The sequence below is a fragment of the Ovis canadensis genome, chromosome 18 (assembly GCF_042477335.2).
Source record: "Ovis canadensis isolate MfBH-ARS-UI-01 breed Bighorn chromosome 18, ARS-UI_OviCan_v2, whole genome shotgun sequence".
Lineage (NCBI taxonomy): Eukaryota > Metazoa > Chordata > Mammalia > Artiodactyla > Bovidae > Ovis > Ovis canadensis.
In genome coordinates, this window is record NC_091262.1 from 15,921,320 (window position 1) to 15,944,555 (window position 23,236).

The 23,236-nt window shown below is 38.7% G+C and overlaps 1 long non-coding RNA gene across 1 annotated transcript in view; it reads left to right on the plus strand.

Moving 5' to 3' along the window:
- Nucleotides 1-261: 261 nt before the first annotated feature.
- Nucleotides 262-23,236, plus strand: part of LOC138423336 (uncharacterized) — a 35,919-nt gene continuing 12,944 nt past the window's right edge. Inside the window, exon 1 of the long non-coding RNA XR_011250234.1 lies at nucleotides 262-541. This is a non-coding gene — a long non-coding RNA (uncharacterized lncRNA). The remainder of the gene's footprint in view (nucleotides 542-23,236) is intronic.

Consider the following 23,236-nt stretch of genomic DNA (forward strand, 5'->3'; position numbering starts at 1 on the left):
TATTTGTGTGACTTGGGGCAATCACTCCCCCTCCCACCTGGTTCTCTCTAGCCCCTCCTCAGTGGGTATGGGACTTGACACCAGAATGCCTGAGAGAGCAGCCTCCACCCTGCAGGGGTTGCTGCAAGCCAGCTTTCAAGTACTGGCCTCCTTACCTGTACAGAGGGTGTGAGGCACCTAGCTGGGTCACGATACCTCAAGGAGGAGCTAATATCATGTGCTGCGTGCTTCCTGAATAGAGACCTTTGGTCTGTTGTTGCTGCTTTGTTTGTAATTAATTACCTTGTCATGCATCACATGAAGGGAGGATTAGCAACTTTCTGAAAGCTTCAAACATTCTAAAATATGAAAGGAGGGTTTCTTTCCAGTTGTTAGTCTATTACCTTCTCAAACTTAATTTAGTTCAAGGATTTCTAAACAAGATGTACAACTCCCTTGGATCTTCCTAAGAGAAAGGCACTCAACCTTTTCTCTCCTCCATCAGCTTGGAACAGCTTGCCATCAAACTCCAGCCCCAGCAGCACAGTAGTTGCTCTAACAAGTAAGTGGTATTCTGAGCTGTAAGGGCCAGAAGTCACTCTCCAGTCCTTCTGGGACTTCTCTGCAGCATCTGGCCTTTCAATGCTTCCTCTCAGACCTTCTCCCCTCACCTTCCTTGAGAGCATCCTCTCTTGTTTATCTCCCTTCCTACGTCTCTTTGAGGCTACCGGGCCAATTCTGACTCTTCAGATTCAATGATTCTGTTTTCAGTAATTTTACTAGCCAGCTGACATCACACTGGTACTTGAAACCAGTTCTAGTGGGGGTATTTTTACCATGCAAATTGGTGAAAACTCCAATTCAGGGCCTTTCCTTTTCCTTTCCAGTAAAGTTGGTATTGAACCATTGGCAGTTAAGAGCTTATCTTGCTCTATCCACACTGTCTTAAACACTGTGTTTCCTTAGTGTTTCTATCTTCAGGTCTCTTCCTTTTCTGTGCTCTCTTATGACTGACGTATTCTGTACTTCATTCTGTATCATTCTGCATGTGGATGACTCCCCTGCCTACCCAACTTTCCTTTCATCTCTAGCCTGTTTTTTTTTTTCTTTTAACATATCTATTTGCTATTGAAGGATAATTGCTTTACAGAATTTTGTTGTTTTCGTCAAACCTCAACATGAATCAGCCATAGGTATACATATATCCCCGCCCTTTTGAATCTCCCTCCCATCTCCCTCCCCATCCCACCCCTCTAGGTTGATACAGAACCCCTGTTTGAGTTTCCTGAGCCATACAGCAAATTCCTGTTGGCTATCTATTTTACACGTGGTAATGTAAGTTTCCATGTTACTCTTTCCATACATCTTATCCTCTCCTCCCCTCTTCCCATGTCCATAAGTCTATTCTCTATGTCTGTTTCTCCATTGCTGCCCTGCAAATAAATTTTTCAGAACCATTTTTCTAAATTCCGTATATATGCATATTAGAATACGGTATTTATCTTTCTATTTCTAACTCACTTCACTCTGTATAACAGGTTATAGGTCCATCTACTTCATTAGAACTGACTCAAAGGTGTTCCTTTTCATGGCTGAGTAATATTGCATTGTGTATATGTACGACAACTTCTTTATCCATTCATCTGTTGATGGACATCTAGGTTGCTTCCATGTTCTAGCTATTGTAAATAGTGCTACAGTGAACAATGGTATACAGGTGTCTTTTCGAGTTTTGGTTTCCTCAGGGTATATGCCCAGGCATGTGATTTCTGGGTCATATGGTGGTTTTATTCCTAGTTTTTTAAGAAATTTCCATACTGTCTTCCATAGTGGCTGTATCAATTTACATTCCCACCAACAGTGCAAGAACATTCCCTTTTCTCCACACCCTCTCCAGAATTTATTTGTAGACTTTTTCATGATGGCCATTCTGACCATTGTGAGATGATATCTCACTGTCGTTTTGATTTGCGTTTCTCTAATAATGAGTGATGTTGGGCATCTTTTCATGTGTTTATTAGCCATCTGTATGTCTTCTTTGGAGAAATGTCTGTTTAGGTCTTTTTTCCACTTTTTTATTGGGTTGTTTGTTTCCCTGATATTGAGTTGTATGAGTTGCTTGTATATTTTGGAAATTAATCCTTTGTTAGTTGTTTCATTTGATATTATTTTCTCTCGTTCTGAGGGTTGTCTTTTCACTTTGCTTATCGTTTCCATTGATGTGCAAAAGTTTTTAAGTTTAATCAGGTCTGACTTGTTTACTTTTGTTTTTATTGCCATTACTCTAGGGGATGGGTTATAGAAAATCTTACTTTGATTTATGTCATCAACTGTTCTGCTTATGTTTTCCTCCAAGAATTTTATAGTTTCTTGTCTTACATTTAGATCTTTAATCCATTTTGAGTTTATCTTTATGTATGGTGTTAGAAGATGTTCTAACTTCATTCTTTTACATGTAGCCATCCAGTTTTTCCAGCTCCATTTATTGAAGAGGCTGTCTTTTCCTCACTGTATATTCTTGCCTCCTTTGTCAAAAATAAGGTGCCTGTAGGTGCACGGGTTTATTTCTGGGCTTTCTATCTTGTTCCATTGGTCTGTGTTTCTGTTTTTGTGCCAGAACCATACTGTCTTGATGACTGTATCTTTGTAGTATAATCTGAATTCAGAAAGGGTGATTCCTTCACTCAACTCTTCTTTCTCAAGACTGCTTTGGCTTTTTGGAGTCTTTTTTATCTCCATATGAATTGCAAAATTTTTTATTCTATTTTTGTGAAAAATGCCATTGGTAATTTGATAGGGATTGCATTGAGTCTGTAGATTGCATTTGGTGGTATAGTCATTTTAACACTATTGATTCTTCCTATCCAGGAACATGTGATATCTCTCCATTTATGTCATCTTTGATTTATTTTATTAGTGTCATAATTTCCTGTGTACAACTCGTTTCTCTGCTTAAATTTATTCCTAGACATTTAATTATTTTTGTTGCAATGGTGAATGGGATTGATTCCTTAATTTCTCTTTCTGATTTTTCATTCTTATTATATAGAAATTCAAGTGATTTCTGTTTATTGATTTTGTATCCTGAAACTTTGCTAAATTCACTGATTAGCTCTAGTAATTTTCTGATGCTATCTTTATGGTATTCTGTGTACAATATCATGTCATCTGATATGGTACTGTGAGAGCTTTACTTCTTTTCTGATCTGGATGCCCATTATTTCTTTTTCTACTCTGATTACTGTAGACTTACAAAATTATGTTGAATAATAGCGGTGAAAGTGGACATCCTTGTCTTGTTCATGATCTTAGGGGGAAAGCTTTCAAGTTTTCAGCCTTGAGAATAATGTTTACTGTAGGTTTATCATATATGACCTTTACTGAGTTGAGGTAGGTTCCTTCTATGCCAATTTTTTGAATCATAAATTGTACTGAATTTTGTCAAAGGCTTTTTCTGCATCTATTGGGATTATCATATGGTTTTTATCTTTCAATTTGTTAATATGGTATATCACATTGAATGATTTGTGTATCTTAAAGAATCCTTGCATAACTGGAATAAACCCAACTTGATCATGGTATATGAGCTTTTTGATGTGTTGCTGAATTCTGTTTGCTAATTATTTGTTGAGGATTTTTGCATCTATGTTCATCAGTGATATTGGCTGGTAGTTTTCTTTTTTTGTGTTGTCTTTGTCTGGTTTTGGTATCAGGGTGATGGTGGCCTCATAGAATGAGATGGAAGTGTTCCTTCCTCTGCAATCTTTTGAAAGAGTTTTAGAAAGATAGGCATTAGCTCTTCTCTAAACGCTTGATAGAATTCTCCTGTGAAGCCATCTGGTCCTGAACTTTTGTTTTTGGGGGAGATCATTGATCACAGCTTCAATCTCGGTGCTTGTAATTGCATTGTTTATAATTTCTATTTCTTCCTGGTTCAGTCTTAGAAGATAGAACTTTTCTAAGAATCTGTCCAATTCTTCCAGGTTATCTATTCCATTGCCATATAGTTGTTCATAATAGTCTCTTATAATCTTTTGTATTTTTGAATTTTTCTAATTTTGTTGATTTGATTCTTCTTTATTTTTTCTTAATGAGTCTGGCTAAAGGCTTGTCAATTTTGTTTATCTTCTGAAAGAGCCAGCTTTTAGTTTTATTAATCTTTACTATTGTTTCTCTCATGTCTTTTTCATTTATTTCTGCTTTAGATCTTTATGGTTTTTTTCCTTCTACTAATTTTTGTTGTTGTTGTTGTTGTTTTTCTTTTTCCAGTTGCTTTAGGTGTAAAGTTAGGTTGTCTATTAGCTGTTTTCCTTGTTTCTTGAGGTAAGATTGTATTGCTATGAACTTCCCTCTTAGAACTGCTTTTGCTGCATCTCATAGGTTTTGAGTTGTGTTTTCATTATCATTTGTTTCTAGAAATTTTTTGATTTCTCTTTTGATTTCTTCAGTAGACTGTTGGTCATTTAGAAATGTGTTGTTTAATCTCCATGTGTTTGTGTTTCTTACAATTTTTTTCTTGCAATCGATATCTAGTCTCATAGCATTGTGGTTGGAGAAGATGCTTGATATGATTTCAATTTTCTTAAATTTACTGAGGTTTGATTTGTGACCCAAGATGTGGTCTATCCTGGAGAATGTTCCATGTGCACTTGAAAAGAAGGCGTATTCTTCTGCATTGAATGGAATGTCTGAAGATATCAATGAGATCCAACTCATCTAATGTATCATTTAAGACTTGTGTTTCCTTATTAATTTTCTGTGTTGATGATTTATCCATTGGTGTGAGTGGGGTGTTAAAGTCTCCTATTATCATTGTGTTACTGTTGATTTCTCCTTTTATGTCTGTTAGTGTTTGTCTTATGTATTGAGATGCTCCTATGTTGGATACAAAGATATTTACAATTGTTATGTCTTCCTGTTGGATTGATCTCTTGATCATTGTGCAGTGTCCTTCTTTAACTCTTGTAATCTTCTTTATTTTGAAGTCTATTTTGTAATAGGAGGATTGCTACTCCAACTTTCTTTTGCTTCCCATTTGCATGGAATATATCTTTCCATCCTCTCACTTTCAGTTTGTATGTGTCTTGAGGTCTAAAGTGGGTGTTTTGTAGAAAGAGTATATATGGGTCTTATTTTTGGATCCATTCAGCCAGTCTGTATATTTTGGCTGGAACATTTAGTCCATTTACATTTAAAGTAATTATTGATATGTATGTTCCTATTGGCATTTTCTTAATTATTTGGGGTTGATTTTGTAGATCGTTTTTCTTCTCCTGTATTTCTTGACTATGTAATTCCCTTTAAAATTTGTTGTAAGCTGGGTTGGTGGTACTGAATTCTCTTAAATTTTGCTTGTCTGAAAAGCTTTTGATTTCTCCATCAATTGTGAATGAGATTCTTGCCAGGTACAGTAATCTTTGTTGCAGATTTTTTCTTTTCAGTACTTTAAATATACCCTGCCATTCCCTTCTGGCCTGCAGAGTTTCTGCTGAAATATCAACTGTTAAGCATATGGGGTTTCCCTTGTATGTTACTTGTTGCTTCTCTCTTGCTGCTTTTATATTCTTTCTTTGTGTTTAGTTTTTGTTAGTTTGATTAGTATGTGCCTTGATGTGTTTTTCCTTGGGTTTATCCTGTATGGGATTCTTTGTGCTTCTTGGACTTGATTATTTCCTTTTCCATGTTGGGGGAATTTTCAAGTATAATCTCTTCAAAAATTTTCCCAGAGCCTTTCTTTTTCTCTTCTTCTAAGACTCCTAAAATACAAATGTTGGTGCATTTGATATTATCCCAGAGGTCTCTGAGACTATCCTCAGGTCTTTTCATTCTTTTTACTTTATTTTGCTCTTCAGAAGCTATTTCCACCATTTTATCTTCCAGCTCACTGATTTGTTCTATTTCAGATATTTTGCTATCAAGTCTAGAGTATTTTTAATTTCAGTAATTGTGTTATCTCTGTATGTTTATTCTTTAATTTTTCTAGGTTTTTGTTAATTGATTCTTTCATTTTCTCCATTCTGTTTTCAAGGTTTTTTGTCATCTTTACTATCATTATTCTGAATTCTTTTTCCTCTTCATTTATTTGGACTTCTGTGTTTCTACTTTGTTCCTTCATTTATGTAGTAGTTCTCTGCCTTTTCATTATCTTTTTTGTTTAAACTCAGTGTTTGAGTTCTCCTTTTCCCAGGCTTCAAAGAAAGTTGAATTCTTTCCTTGAAGAAGGTTGAATTTTTTTCTTCATTTTGGTTTCTGCACTCCTAAGGTTGGTCCAGTGCTTTGTGTAAGCTTTGTATAGGGTGAGATTTGTGCTGAGTTTTTGTTTGTTTGTTTTTCCTCTGATGGGCAAGGCTGAGTGAGGTGGTAATCCTGTCTGCTGATGATTAGGTTTGTATTTTTGTTTTGTTTGTTGTTTATATGAGCCTTCCTGCACAGGGTGCTACTGGTGGTTGGGTGATGTTGGGCCTTGTATTCAAGTGGTTTCCTTTATGTGAGTTCTCACTATTTGATACTCTCTAGGGTTAATTCAGAGAAGGCAGTGGCAACCCACTCCAGTACTCTTTCGTGGAAAAATCCCATGGACACAGGAGCCTGGTAGGCTGCAGTCCATGAGGTCACTAAGAGTCAGACACAACTGAGCGACTTCACTTTCACTTTTCACTTTCATGCATTGGAGAAGGAAATGGCAACCCACTCCAGTGTTCTTGCCTGGAGAATCCCGGGGACAGGGGAGCCTGTTGGGTTTCCATCTATGGGGTCGCATGGGTCACACAAAGTCGGACACTACTGAAGCGACTTAGCAGCAGCATCAGGGTTAATTTTCTGGTAGTCTAAGGTCTTGGAGTCAGTGCTCCCACTCTAAAGACTCAGGGCTTGATCCTGGTCAGGAATGAAGATTTCACAAATGGTTTGCTATGGCATTAAGGGAGAGTAAAACAAATATCCAAAAATGAGAAATCAAAGATGAACCCCAGACAAATGGCAGTTACAAAATCAGGCAAGCAATTATTAAAATAATGGTATATATGCCCATGAGAAAAGTCAAAACAGTCCAACAAAAATAAAGCACAGTAGATTGACCCAGCAAACAAAGGAAATCAAAAATTATATTTACCAGTTAAGAACAAAACTAACTAAAGCACAAACTGGAAAACAAAACTAAAGCAAGGTGCCAACTGGGGAATAAAGCAATGAAAACAAAACTAACAAATATGTTGAGGAGAAAAGAAAGAAAGAATCAACATGTAAAGTTAAATAGAGGTAGATGATGAAGATTTATGTACATTAAAGATTAACCACAAGGGGAAAAGAACAGTAGGAAAGGCAAACAAAGGAATAAATGTAGAAAAAATAATTATAGGTTTTAAAAATTAAAAAGAGTGAGAGAAAGGAATATTCCACAGACCTGCAAAAGCGCTCCATAGAGGCAGAGGTTTATAACAATAATAAAACATGTGAGAAAGAAAGAAAAAAAAAGCTTAACTTGATTTCATAGTGTCAATAAAACCAACAACTACACAGAGAGGAAAAAAGGTTGGGGGAGAGGGAAAACAATCCAAAAGAATCTGCAGAACAAGTCAAAACATAAGAAAAATAAATGTTTTTCTTGTGTCACTGCTGTCAGAGTCCTTTCCCTTGCTGGGAGCCACAGTCCATCTCATTTCCCTCGGATACTCTCCAACATCATGCAGATCTCTGGACCTGCTGCTGTGGAGGCAGCTCAGATTCTAATCTGGTCCTACTCCTGTGTATTCTTGCCTCCAATGTCCACAGCTATCAGAATTAGTGTGTTTTCTTTTGTGGGAGCTCTCAATGACCTTTTATATATTCCATAGACACAGAGTCTGCCTAGTTGATGGTATGGATTTAATCTGCAGCTTGTACAGCAGGTGGGAAGGTTTTGGGTCTTATTTCTTAGTCACGCTGTCCCTGAGTTTCAATTGTGGTTTTATTCCCACCTCTGCATGTGGGTTGTCCACTAGGATTTGCTCCTGTGGCTGCCTTGGAGGACTTGGGTTTGCCCCGTGAGGGCCAGGTGTGGAGGAGGTGCCTCTGCTTGGGTTGTAGGGGTTCTGGCAGCACCAGGCACTCAGGGGGGTTGGCGGCTAGGGCAGCAGGATATATAGTGATCTAGAAGAGTATGGCACCCTGTATTGGCCAATACGCTCCAGTATTCTTGCCTGGAGAACCCCTCTTCCCTGACAGAGAAGCCTGGCAGGCCACAGTCTACAGAGTTGCATAGAGTTGGACTGAAGCGACCATGTATGCATAGACCCAAGATTTTTTTTTTTTTTTTTTGCCTGTGTCAGTTCTGCCCCAGTGAGAGTTGAGCATGATGGTTGTGCAGCTGCTCAGGTTGCAGGAACCCTGGTGGCATGAAGTGTGCAGGGACACGGACAGCTTCTGGGGCAGGAGTTAAGGCCCTATCAGAGTTTTTTCCAAGCCTCTTGTAGCTGGTGATCAGAAAGCCTCTTTGGCCAGTCTTTCTCCATAGCTCCGCCCCTTCAGGCACATAGAGGGGCCCCCTGGCTGGGGTCCTACTCTGTAGATTGTCGTGTCAGGCACTTAAAGGAATACCCGGGGTGGGGTCCTATTCTGTAATTCAGTGCGTCAGGTGTTTGATGGGCCAGTCTGTCTATTGTTCAGCTGCTGATACTGGTGTGTAGGGAGACAGGCTATGGGGATGGCTCCACCCCCTACATGAGACCTGTCCAATTATCCTCTAAGTGCAGAATGTCCAAACCCAATGCAAGATCCTCGTAGGCAAGCCTGCCCAGGCCTAGCTTCTCTGCCTCTGGAACGATGCCCTGTGCACAAGAAGCCTGTCTCCTCAAGCCCTCCATGGCTCCCATCCCACTTCCAGAAGAGCTTCTGAAACCTCCCCTCCCCCACACACCCCTTCTCTCCATCTCCACTGTAGACCACCTAGTGCAAGCCATCATCATTTCTCACCCACACCCAACAAACCCTTTGTATCTTGTCTATCTCTCATTATTTCTCCATATGATAGAAAGAGGACATGTTTGACCCTGAAAACCAGTTCTCCTGTTTATATTTTTCTAATGGTTTCCCATGGCCCTTAGAAGGAGAAATCCCTCCAGCTTTGTCTGCATCAGTCCTCTTCTCTCTCCCCAGCAGAGTTCTAGCCTCTGTCTCTCCCAGCCTTGGGGACAGGCTGCAGCCTCTGCTGGAGCCTTGTCCTCTGCATCCACTTGGGCACCCCTTCACTGTGGACGCTGCTCCCACTTTATTCTTACCCTAACTGTTCTGTCCTTGGGGCACCTTCCTCTCCACCCCTGGCCCCAGAAGTTCTGGATCTACTGCCAGCAGCATCCAGATGATCTCTGTTGTGAAACTTGTCACTTCCCCTTGCCCATCACCCATCCGATTTCCAGAAGGTAAAGGCTGTCCGGCACTTACACTAGTGCCAACCCTCGGATCTGGGTCCATGTCTTGCCTCATCATTAAAACCACCACTTCTCAAACCCATTGCTTTTTTTCTTTTTTCAGGAGCAGCTCCATTGAGTCAGGTCCTTCTGGATTTTGCATCAGGTTTCTTTCTACCATCAGTCCTTCTTCATCCAGACTACTTTCCACATGGTTTCCATAGTTCTAAAGTGTAAGACTGAATACCTCATTCTCCTGCTGAAGTTTTCCATGATGAAAACTGCTGTTCCTTGGCACAGCAGAGGGTGGCTGGCAACCTGGCTCTTTCCCTCCAGCATGTGTCTATGCAACGTGTTCTATCACAGCATCCAACACTCTCACCTCAACATCTCCCCTTCACCACACTTTGGTCCTCGGTCATCTTCTCCTCCAGGATTATGTCACCAGTCCACAAAGTCAGAGACCCCTTCCAGGTGCTCCCAGTATCCAACATACTTCCAGGGGACACCTAACCTTCACCTTGGAAAAATTAGTTTGCTGCTTGCTACCCTAATTGCCTGAAGGCAAGACCTTCCTTTTGTGTGTCTTATATCCCCAGCCATGGGTGACAGGAGCTCAAGGGGAGGATACTCAAGGCGAGTTGTTGGTCAATTGCAGTAAATTAACAAAGGACTTGTGTGGGCAGGACTGGCTACTACTCCTTAAACACAGCAAGAAGCTCTTACATTATCCTTTAACAGTATCCCGATTTTGAGCTGCTTTGTGTGATATCAGTGATCTAGGGACCACATCAACAGAAACTTCACAAAATCTGGCTCCCTGACAGTCGTGAGACGATCCAGCCCTCCTGGTTTCAGAGTCATCCATAAAAAGTGTACTTTAAATTAGGCTGGTGTATAATTACAGCATTTCTCCTCTGCTCATGTCTATGCATTGTTTTCTTGCTGAAATGTGATTATTGGGTACAATAATAATAATGTCTTCCTAGTTGCTTGTTGCTGTGAGACCAAGGTGCTGATTTAATTGCTCTATTGACAGCATTTATTCCATCTCATTTTGTCTCCAAAAAGAGTATTAGGATATAGAGGTCTGAATTTTCAAACATGCCAGTTCACTGTAGGTACCCCCGCTCAGGCCACCCTCCCCCTGTACATTTATTTTTATATTTTTTCTCATTTCAAAAGTAATTTGAAGAATATTTATTCTAGAAGTTTGGGCTTATCTGGGCATTAAAAGCATTTTTAGTCTATACTTCACTCAGATTTTATTAGTTTTACCTTTAATTCTTTTCTGTTCCACAGTCACATCCAGGATCCCACATTTCATATAGTAATCACGTCTGGCTCCTCTTCGCTATAACAGGTTCTCAGACCATCCTTGTTTTTGATGACCTTGGTCATTTTGAGGAGTACTGGTCAGGTAGTTTGTAAAATGTCCTTCTGTTTGGATTAGTCTCATATTTTTCTCATGTTTATGCTGCATTTGTGGGTTCTTGGGAAAAAGACCAAAGAGGTAAATTGCCTTTCCCATCATATCACATCAAGGGCACACAGGATCCATGTGACTCATCCCTTCTGAAGCTGACCTCCACCACCTAGATGAGATCCTGTTAGTCGGGTTTCTCCACTGTAGAATTCTTCTACTTACTCTTCTCATGTTGTGCTCTTTGAAATGAAGTCACTTAGCAAGGAGGTACATACTTAAGGGCTGGGGAGATAGTTTCCCCCTCTTTGAGGGCAGAATGGCCACATAAATTGTGTGGAATTCTTTTGCATGAACATTTGTCTACTCCCACTATATATATATATATATATATATATATATATATATATATATATATATATATATATATATATATAAAACCCGGGCATAAAATAAATGTCCATGATTCCATACCTTTTCCAGTCCTGTGGCCACTGCTGAATTTTCCAAATATGTTGACATATTGAGTGCAGCACTTTCACAGCATCATCTTTTAGGCTTCTTTAAAATAGCTCAGCTAGAATTCCATCACATCCCTTAGCTTTGTTCGTAGTAATTCATCCTAAGGTCCACTTGATTTCACACTCTGAGATGTCTGGTTCTAGATGAGTGACCACATCGACATGGTTATCTAGGTCATTAAGACTGTTTCTGTATAGTTCTCTGTATTCTTGCCACTTCTTAATTTCTTTCGCTTCCATTAGGTCCTTACCGTTTCTGTACTTTATCATGCCCATTTTTGCCTAAAATGTTCCTTTGACATCTCCAATTTTATTGAAGAGTTTTCAGTTCCATTGTTTTCCTCTATTTCTTTGCCCTGTTCACTTAGGAAAGCTTTCTTATTTCTCCTTACTATTCTCTGGAACTCTGCATTCAGTTGGGTGTATCTTTCCCTTTCTCCCTTTCTTTCTTTTCCATTCTTTTCTCAGCTATTTGTAAAGCCTCCTCAGGTAACCACTTTGACTTCTTGGATTTCTTTCTATTAAGGATGGGTTTGGTCATCGCTTCCTGTATAGTGTAATGAACTGCTTGTCCTTAGTTCTTCTGGCATTCTGTCTACCAGATCTAATCCCTATCTATTAATCACCTTCACTGTATAATAATAAGGGATTTGATTTAAACAAACTTTGTTTTTAAAATAACAAATATTTACATGCCAAAAAATACAAGTAAATCTATTTGTAAAATAGAAAAAGAGTTATATGTAGAAAACAAACTTATGATTATCAAAGAGGAAAGGAGGGAGAGGAATAAATTAATTTGTATTAACAGATACATATCACTATATATAAAATAGGTAACCAACAAGGACCAATTTTTAGCACAGGAAACCATATTCAATAATTTGTAATCACCTAAAATGGAAAAGAATCTAAAATATATATATAATATGCATATAAAATATTAAATGTTCATATTAAAATATATATCTGAATCAGTTTGCTGTATACCTGAAACTAACACAACACTGTGGATTTACTATGCTTCAATTAAAAATGGTTAAATAATTAAGAATTAATATTTTAAATGTATGTATACATATGCAAGCATGTTGCTCCATTCAAATTGTATTAAAAATATTCTCCCCAATAGTATTGTTTTCAATAAACTCAAAGTATAAAAGAGGTATTTATCATGTTTTTTAGACTTTATTAAATTTTCCAACATTACTGCTTCTTTAACAAGATATTTTTTTTTTCTTGTTTGACAAACTGCTACTACTATTCCTCTCTCCTAAGCACATGCATGAAATTCCAAAGGCATAGCTGAAATCTAACTTTTGTTTTACCAGTTTCAGTTTTACCTCCTCTTTTTATTTATCGTCCAATGTAAAAGAGGTTCAGTACCTCCCTTCTAAAATCACCTTAATGATTATTTCATTTTCCATTATTTGAGCTGATTCTAGTGCTACCCAGACGTTCTTGTCCATCAGCTACAACTTCAGGGTGTAAGTGGCATCATGACTTTGCATGTGGGTAAGGTAATGCGTTCTGGATTGCTTCCAGTCTAATCAGGACATAGGCTGACCTTTCTGGTAGTAGCAGTACATTTAAGTAATGTCTTCAGTAAATGGTCTATAGTGAATCTCAAGTCCATTTTCTGGATCATCATTGAAAGTTCAGAGCTCAGAATCTTATGAAAATAGCTTAAGCTTCTTTTTTTCCCTAGGCGTGTTACTTTGCTCTTTTTTTTAATTTATTTATTTTAATTGGAGGTTAATTACTTTACAATATTGTATTGGTTTTGCCATGCATCAACATGAACCCATCTCAGGTATACACGTGTTCCCAATCCTGAACCCCTTACCTGCTCCCTCCCCATAGAATCCCTCTGGGTCGTCTCAGTGCACCAGCCCCAAGCATCCAGTATCATGCATCGAACCTGGACTGGCAATTCGTTTCATATATGATATTATACATGTTTCAATGCCATTCTCCCAAATCATCCCACCCTTGTGCTCTCCCACAGAATCCAAAAGACTGTTCTATACACCTGTGTCTCTTTTGCTGTCTCGCATACAGGGTTATCATTACCATCTTTCTAAACTCCATATATATGTGTTGAAAGTGAAGTCACTCAGTCGTGTCCAACTCTTTGCGACCCCGTGGATTGTAGCCCACCAGGCTCCTCTGTCCATGGAGTTCTCCAGGCTAGAATACTGGAGTGGGTTGCCATTTCCTTCTCCAGGGGATCTTCTCGACCCAGGAATTGAACCCATGTCTCCCTCATTGCAGGCACACACTTTAACCTCTGAGCCACCAGGGAAGCCCTTTATATATGTGTTAGTATACTGTATTGGTGTTTTTCTTTCTGGCTTATTTCATTCTGTATAATCAGCTCCAGTTTCATCCACCTCATTAGAACTGATTCAGATGTATTCTTTTTAATGGCTGAGTAATATTCCATTGTGTATACGTACCACAGCTTTCTTATCCATTCATCTGCTGATAAACATCTAGGTTGCTTCCATGTCCTGGCTATTATAAACAGTGATGCAATGAACATTGGGGTACACGTGTCTCTTTCAATTCTGGTTTCCTTGGTGTGTATGCCCAGCAGTGGCATTGCTGGGTCATAAGGCAGTTCTATTTCCAGTTTTTTAAGGAATCTCCACACTGTTCTCCATAGTGGCTGTACTAGTTTGCATTCTCACCAACAGCGTAAGAGGGTTCCCTTTTCTCCACACCCTCTCCAGCATTTATTGCTTGTAGACTTTTGGATTGCTGCCATTCTGACTGGTGTGAAATGGTACCTTATTGTGGGTTTGATTTGCATTTCTCTGATAATGAGTGATGTTGAGCATCTTTTCATGTGTTTGTTAGCCACATGTATGTCTTCTTTGGAGAAATGTCTATTTAGATCTTTGGCCCATTTTTTGATTGGGTCATTTATTTTTCTGGAATTGAGCTGCACGAGTTGCTTGTATATTTTTGAGATTAGTTGTTTGTCAGTTGCTTCATTTGCTATTATTTTCTCCCATTCCGAAGGCTGTTTTTTCAGCTTGCTTATAGTTTCCTTTGTTGTGCAAAAGCCTTTAAGTTTAACTAGGTTCCATTTGTTTATCTTTGCTTTTATTTCCAATATTCTGGGAGGTGGTTCATAGAGGATCCTGCCATGATGTATGTCAGAGAGTGTTTTGCCTATATTCTCCTCTAGGAGTTTTATAGTTTCTGGTCTTACATTTAGATCTTTAATCCATTTTGAGTTTATTTTTGTGTATGGTGTTAGAAAGTGTTCTAGTTTCATTCCTTTTCAAGTGGTTGACCAGTTTTCCCAGCAACACTTGTTAAAGAGATTGTCTTTAATCTATTGTATATTCTTGCCTCCTTCGTCAAAGATCAGGTGTCCATAGGTGCATAGGTTTATCTCTGGGCTTTCTATTTTGTTCCATTGATCTATATTTCTATCTTTGTGCCAGTACCATACTGTCTTGATGATTGTGGCTTTGTACTAGAGCCTGAAGTCAGGCAGGTTGATTCCTCCAGTTCCATTCTTATTTCTCAAGATTGTTTTGGCTATTCGAGGTTTCTTGTATTTCCATACAAATTGTGAAATTATTTGTCCTAGCTCTGTGAAAAATACTGTTGGTAGCTTGATAGGGATTGCATTGAATCTATAAATTGCTTTGGGTAGTATACTCATTTTCACTATATTGATTCTGCCCATCCATGAACATGGTATATTTCTCCATCTATTAGTGTCCTCTTTGATATCTTTCACCAGTGTTTTATAGTTTTCTATATATAGGTCTTTAGTTTCTTTAGGTAGATATATTCCTAAGTATTTTATTCTTTTCGTTGCAATGGCGAATGGAATTGTTTCCTTAATTTCTCTTTCTATTTTCTCATTATTAGTGCATAGGAATGTGAGGGACTTCTGTGTGTTGATTTTATATCCTGCAACTTTACTATATTCATTGATTAGCTTTAGCAATTTTCTGGTGGAGTCTTTAGGGTTTTCTATGTAGAGGATCATGTCATCTGCAAACAGTGAGAGTTTTACTTCTTCTTTTCCAATTTGGATTCCTTTTATTTCTTTTTCTGCTCTGATTGCTGTGGCAAAAACTTCCAAAACTATGTTAAATAGTAATGGTGAAAGTGGGCACCCTTGTCTTGTTCCTGACTTTAGGGGAAACGCTTTCAGTTTTTCACCATTGAGGATAATGTTTGCTGCGGGTTTGTCATATATAGCTTTTATTATGTTGAGGTATATTCCTTCTATTCCTGCTTTCTGGAGTTTTTTTTTTTTTTTTATCATAAACGGATGTTGAATGTTGTCAAAGGCTTTCTCTGCATCTATTGAGAGAATCATACGGCTTTTTTTTTTTTTCCAATTTGTTAATGTGGTGAATCACATTGATTGATTTGTGGATACTGAAGAATCCTTGCATCCCTGGGATAAAGCCCATTTGGTCATCATGAATGATCTTTTTAATGTGTTGTTGGATTTTGATTGCTAGAATTTTGTTAAGGATTTTTGCATCTATGTTCATCATTGATATTGGCCTATAGTTTTCTTTTTTTTGGCATCTTTGTCAGGTTTTGTTATTAGGGTGATGGTGGCCTCATAGAATGAGTTGGGAAGTTTACCTTCCTCTGCAATTTTCTGGAAGAGTTTGAGTAGGATAGGTGTTAGCTCTTCTCGAAATTTTTGGTCGAATTTAACTGTGAAGGCATCTGGACCTGGGCTTTTGTTTTCTGGAAGATTTCTGATTACAGTTTCAATTTCCGGGCTTGTGATGGGTCTGTTAAGATATTCTATTTCTTCCTGGTTCAGTTTTGGAAAGTTGTTCTTTTCTAAGAATTTGTCCATTTCTTCCACATTGTTCATTTTATTGGCGTTTAATTGCTGATAGTAGTGTCTTATGATCCTTTGCATTTCTGTGTTGTCTGTTGTGATCTCTCCATTTTCATTTCTAATGTTATTGATTTGATTTTTCTCCCTTTGTTTCTTGATGAGTCTGGCTAATGGTTTGTCAATTTTATTTATCCTTTCAAAGAACCAGCTTTTGGCTTTGTTGATTTTTGCTATGGTTTCTTTTGTTTCTTTTGCATTTATTTCTGCCCTAATTTTAAAGATTTCTTTCCTTCTTCATTTCTTCCTTTTCTAGTTCCTTAGGTGTAGAGTTAGGTTTTATTTATTTGACTTTTTTCTTGTTTCTTGAGGTATGCCTGTATTGCTATGAATTTTCCCCTTAGCACTGCTTTTACAGTGTGCCACAGGTTTTGGGTTGTTGTGTTTTCATTTTCATTCATTTCTATGCATATTTTGATTTCTTTTTTAATTTCTTCTGTGATATGTTGGTTATTCAGCAGTGTGTTGTTCAGCCTCCGTATATTGGAATTTTTAATAGATTTTCTCCTATAATTGAGATCTACTCTTAGTGCCTTGTGGTCAGAAAAGATGCTTGGAATGATTTCAATTATTTTGAATTTACCAAGGCTAGATTTATGGTCGAGGATGTGGTCTACCCTGGAGAAGTTTCCGTATGTGCTTGAGAAAAAGGTGAAAATCATTGTTTTGGGGTGAAATGTCCTATAGATATCAGTTAGGTCTAACTGGTCTATTGTATCACTTGAAGTTTGTGTTTCCTTGTTAATTTTCTGTTTAGTTGATCTATCCATACGTGAGAGTAGGGTATTAAATTCTCCCACTATTACTGTGTTATTGTTAATTTCCCTTTTCATACTTGTTAGCATTTGTCTTACATATTGCAGTGCTCCTATATTGGGTGCATATATATTTATAATTGTTATATCTTCTTCTTGGATTGATCCTTGATCGTAATGTAGTGGCCTTCTTTGTCTCTTTTCACAGTCTTTGTTTTAAAGTCTATTTTATCGGATATGAGTATTGCTACTTCTGCTTTCTTTTGGTCTCTATTTGCGTGGAAAATCTTTTTCCAGCCCTTCACTTTGAGTCTTTATGTGTCCCCTGTTTTGAGCTGGGTCTCTTGTAAACAACATATATAGGGGTGTTGTTTTTGTATCCATTCAGCCATTCTTTGTCTTTTGGTTGGGGCATTCAACCATTTATGTTTAAGGTAATTATCGATAAGTATGATCCCAATGCCATTTATATTGTTGTTTTGGGTTCGAGTTTATACACCCTTTTTGTGTTTCCTATCTAGAGAAGATCCTTTAGCATTTGTTGGAGATTTGGTTTGGTGATGCTGAATTCTCTCGGCTTTTGCTTGTCTGTAAAGCTTTTGATTTCTCCTTCATATTTGAATGAGATCCTTGCTGGGTACAGTAATCTGGGCTGTAGGTTATTTTCTTTCATCACTTTAAGTATGTCCTGCCATTCCCTCCTGACTTGAAGAGTTTCTATTGAAAGATCAGCTGTTATCCTCATGGGACTCCCCTTCTGTGTTATTTGTTGTTTTTCCCTTGCTGCTTTTAGTATTTGTTCTTTGTGTTTGATCTTTGTTAATTTGATTAATATGTGTCTTGGGGTGTTTCACCATGGGTTTATCCTGTTTGGGATTCTCTGGGTTTCTTGTACTTGGGTGATTATTTCCTGCCTCATTTTAGGGAAGTTTTCAACTGTCTCCTCAAGTATTTTCTCATGGTCTTTCTTTTTGTCTTCTTCTTCTGGGACTCCTATGATTCGACTTTGGTGCATTTAACACTATCCTGGAGGTCTCTGAGATTGTCCTCATTTCTTTTAATTCGTTTTTCTTTTTTCCTCTCTGATTCACTTATTTCTACCATTCTATCTTCTAATTCACTAATCTTATTTTCTGCCTCTGTTGTTCTACTATTTGTTGCCTCCAGAGTGTTTTTGATCTCATTTATTGCACTATTCTTTATATGTTGACTGTTTTTTATTTCTTCTAGGTCCTTGTTAAACCTTTCTTGCAACTTCTCAACCCTTCTCTCCAGGCTATTTATCTGTGATTCCATTTTGATTTCAAGATTTTGGATCATTTTCACTATCATTATTTGGAATTCTTTATGAGGTAGATTCCCTATCTCTTCCTCTTTTGTTTGGTTTGGTGGGCATTTATTCTATTCCTTTACCTGCTGGGTATTCCTCTGTCTCTTCATCTTGTTTATATTGCTTAGTTTGTGGTGGCCTTTCTGTATTCTGGCTGTTTGTGGGATTCTCTTTATTGTGGAGTTTCCTCACTGTGGGTGGGGTTGTACAGGTGGCTTGTCAAGGTTTCTTGGTTAGGGAAGCTTGTGTCAGTGTTCTGGTGGGTAGAGCTGGATTTCTTTTCTCTGGAGTGCAATGAAATGTCCAGTAATGAGTTATGAGATGTCAATGGTTTTGGAGTAACTTTGGGCAGCCTGTATATTGGAGCTCAGGGCTGTATCTTGTGTTGCTGGAGAATTTGCATGGTATGTCTTGCTCTGGAACTTGTTGGCCCTTGGGTGGTGCTTGGTTTCAGTGTAGGTATGGAGGTGTTTGATGAACTCCTGTCAATTAATGTTCCCTGGAGTCAGGAGTTCTCTGGTGTTCTCAGGGATTGGACTTAAGCCTCCTGCTTCTGGTTTTAAGTCTTATTTTTACAGTAGTCTCAAGACTTCTCCTTCTATACAGCACCATTGATAAAACATGTAGGTTAAAGATGAAAAGTTTCTCCACAATGAGGGACACCCAGAGAGGTTCACAGAGTTACATGGAGAAGAGAAGAGGGAGGAGGGAGTTAGAGGTGACCCTAATGAGATGAAGTGGAATCAACAGAGGAGAGAACAAGCTAGCCAGTAATCACTTCCTTATGTGCACTCCACAACTGGACCACTCAGAGATGTTCACGGAGTTATACAGAGAAGAGAAAACGGAGGAGGTGACAGAGGTGGCCAGGAGGATAAAAAGGGGGAATCAAAAGGAGAGAGACAGATCCAGCCAATAATCAGGTCCCTAAGTGTTCTCCACCTTCTGGAACACACAGAAATTCACAGAGTTGGGTAAAAAAGAGAGGAGGTAGGGAGGAGACACAGGCGACCTGGTGGAGAAAAAGGAGAGTCCAAAGGCGGAGACAGCAGTCAAGCCAGTAATCTCGCTCCCAAGTAAAAATGGGTACTGAAGATTGGGTTCTTAAAGGTACAAAATTGATAGCAAATACCAAAAAGCAAAGATTAAAAATCTAGAGTAGGGTTTGGAATTTCAAAAATACAATATTATAGAAAAGAAGAAAAAAATGAAAGAGAAAAAAAACAAAGTCACAAAAATTATACAATATATATATGAAATTGCTTTTTAAAAAATAGGGTCTTTTTTTTTACAAAGTAATAGTAGGTTATTGAAGTGAAAATTAAAGGAGTAATAGAGGACTTAAAAAATTTGTTTTAAGTTAAAAAAAGAAAAGAAAAGAATGATTGTAAAAATAGTAAAAATGTATCTAGGACTTTCTCTGGTGTTATTGTAGGTACTGCTGGGTCAGTTCATTTTTGGATAGTTCCTTGGTCCGGCTTATATTTCTCAAGATCTATAGGCCCCTTCCTATGTAGTCGGTACTAATGACAGGGTTTTAATCTATTGCACCTGTCACTGCCAAGGTGGTTCCCTCTGTTTTAGCTTCTTCTGTTTGCTGGTCTCTTCAGTGTTTGATTTCCACCCTGATACAAAGAGGGCAGTGGTGGACACTTTTTTTAGGCTAACTTGTTCAGTCGCACTGTGGGGAGGGAGGGACACTGCAAACAAATAACACTGGAGTGTGCTCGCAGTGACTCAGCCACACTGGGCCCGCCCCCACTCACAGCGCAAGTACCCTCCCTGCCCACACTGCTCAGGCTCTAGGTTGCTTCACCAGGAACCGTCCGAGGCCGGCCCTGGGCTGCATGCACCTCCCAGGTCTAAGCCACTCAGGTTCAGGCACTCGGGTAGTCCTCAGACGTGCAGACTCGGTTGGGCCTGCATTTTGTGCCCTTCCCAGGTCCAAGCAGCTCAGGTGATGAGGTGTTGGGCAAGTGCAGTCACTGTAACTTGTTGCCTCCCCCATCCCTGCTGCTCGGTTTTCTGGGTGTACAACCAGCACACCTTCTCAGGTGGATGTTGACCGTCCAGAACCCCAAGAAGTCTTAGTTAGCAAAGAAGCCTGCTTACAGTTTTGTAGATAATGTCTCTCTGGGGCTGCGATTGCCCCCTTCCGGCTCTGGCTGCCTGTCATTGGAGGGGGATGGTCTGCAGCTGGCTATCATTTTTCAGTCCTTTGTTCTGTGCATAGGCCTGGCAGTGTCTTAGGTTAGGGCTGGCTTTTCGCGTGGTAGTTATCCCACAGTCTGGTGTGTTCACCCAACTTAGTTCGCTCAGATTGCAATCAGGGCATTCAGGCCAGATCCTTACTTTAAGCAACGCAGCCTGCACCTCCCTGCCCAGCCCCTGCTTGCTAGTGGCGGGTACAGGCGTCTGCACGGCTTCTCTGCTGGAGGAGTTACCATTGGGCTTGTAATCTGTGGGTTTTAATTATTGTCATTTTTTTCCTCCATGTTATGTTGCCCTCTGTGCTTCCAAGGCTCATCACAGACTTGGCAGGGAGAGTGTTTCCTGGTGTTTGGAAACTTCTCTCTTTTTAAGATTCCCTTCCTGGGACAGAGCTCCATCCTTACCTCTTTTGTCTCTCTCTTTTTTTTTTTTTTTTTTTTGCCTTTTATATTTTTTCCTACCTCCTTTTGAAGACAATAGGCTGCTTTTCTTTCTTTTTTTTTTAATCTTTAATACTTACATGTGTTCCCAAACATGAACCCCCCTCCCACTTCCCTCCCCATAACATCTCTTTGGGTCATCCCCATGCACCAGCCCCAAGCATGCTGTATCCTGCATCAGACATAGACTGGCGATTCAATTCTTACATGATAGTATACATGTTAGAATGCCATTCTCCCAAATCATCCCACCCTCTCCTTCTCCCTCTGAGTCCAAAAGTCCGTTATACACAGCTGTGTCTTTTTTCCTGTCTTGCATACAGGGTCGTCATTGCCATCTATCTAAATTTCATATATATGTGTTAGTATACTGTATTGGTGTTTTTCTTTCTGGCTTACTTCACTCTGTATAATCGGCTCCAGTTTCATCCATCTCATCAGAACTGATTCAAATGAATTCTTTTTAACGGCTGAGTAATACTCCATTGTGTATATGTACCACAGCTTTCTTATCCATTCATCTGCTGATGGACATCTAGGTTGTTTCCATGTCCTGGCTATTATAAACAGTGCTGCGATGAACATTGGGGTACATGTGTCTCTTTCCATTCTGGTTTCCTCGGTGTGTATGCCCAGCGGTGGGATTGCTGGGTCATAAGGTAGTTCTATATGCAATTTTTTAAGGAATCTCCACACTGTTCTCCATAGTGGCTGTACTAGTTTGCATTCCCACCAACAGTGTAGGAGGGTTCCCTTTTCTCCACACGCTCTCCAGCATTTATTGCTTGCAGATTTTTGGATCGCAGCCATTCTGACTGGTGTGAAGTGATACCACATTGTGGTTTTGATTTGCATTTCTCTGATAATGAGTGATGTTGAGCATCTTTTCATGTGTTTGTTAGCCATCCGTATGTCTTCTTTGGAGAAATGTCTATTTAGTTCTTTGGCCCATTTTTTGATTGGGTCGTTTATTTTTCTGGAATTGAGCTGCATAAGTTGCTTATATATTTTCGAGATTAGTTCTTTGTCAGTTGCTTCATTTGCTATTATTTTCTCCCATTCAGAAGGCTGTCTTTTCACCTTGCTTATATTTTCCTTTGTTGTGCAGAAGCTTTTAATTTTAATTAGATCCCATTTGCTTATTTTTGCTTTTATTTCCAGAATTCTGGGAGGTGGATCATAGAGGATCCTGCTGTGATTTATGACGGAGAGTGTTTTGCCTATGTTCTCCTCTAGGAGTTTTATAGTTTCTGGTCTTACATGTAGATCTTTAATCCATTTTGAGTTTATTTTTGTGTACGGTGTTAGGAAGTGATCTAGTTTCATTCTTTTACAAGTGGTTGACCAGTTTTCCCAGCACCACTTGTTAAAGAGATTGTCTTTACTCCATTATATATTCTTGCATCCTTTGTCAAAGATGAGGTGTCCATAGGTGTGTGGATTTATCTCTGGGCTTTCTATTTTGTTCCATTGATCTATATGTCTGTCTTTGTGCCAGTACCATACTGTTTAATGACTGTGGCTTTGTAGTAGAGCCTGAAGTCAGGCAAGTTGATTCCTCCAGTTCCATTCTTATTTCTCAAGATTGCTTTGGCAATTCGAGGTTTTTTTGTATTTCCATACAAATCTTGAAATTATTTGTTCTAGTTCTGTGAAAAATACTGTTGGTAGCTTGATAGGGATTGCATTGAATTTGTAAATTGCTTTGGATAGTATACTCATTTTCACTATATTGATTCTTCCAATCCATGAACATGGTATATTTCTCCATCTATTAGTGTCCTCTTTGATTTCTTTCATCAGTGTTTTATAGTTTTCTATATATAGGTCTTTAGTTTCTTTAGGTAGATATATTCCTAAGTATTTTATTCTTTTTGTTGCAATGGTGAATGGAATTGTTTCCTTAATTTCTTTTTCTACTTTCTCATTATTCGTGTATAGGAATGCAAGGGATTTCTTTGCATTAATTTTATATCCTGCAACTTTACTATATTCATTGATGAGCTCTAGTAATTTTCTGGTGGAGTCTTTAGGGTTTTCCATGTAGAGGATCATGTCATCTGCAAATAGTGAGTTTTACTTCTTCTTTTCCAATTTGGATTCCTTTTATTTCTTTTTCTGCTCTGATTGCTATGGCCAAAACTTCCAGAACTATGTTGAATAGTAGCTGTGAAAGTGGACACCCTTGTCTTGTTCCTGACTTTAGGGGAAATGCTTTCAATTTTTCACCATTGAGGATAATGTTTGCTGTGGGTTTGTCATATATAGCTTTTATTATGTTGAGGTATGTTCCTTCTATT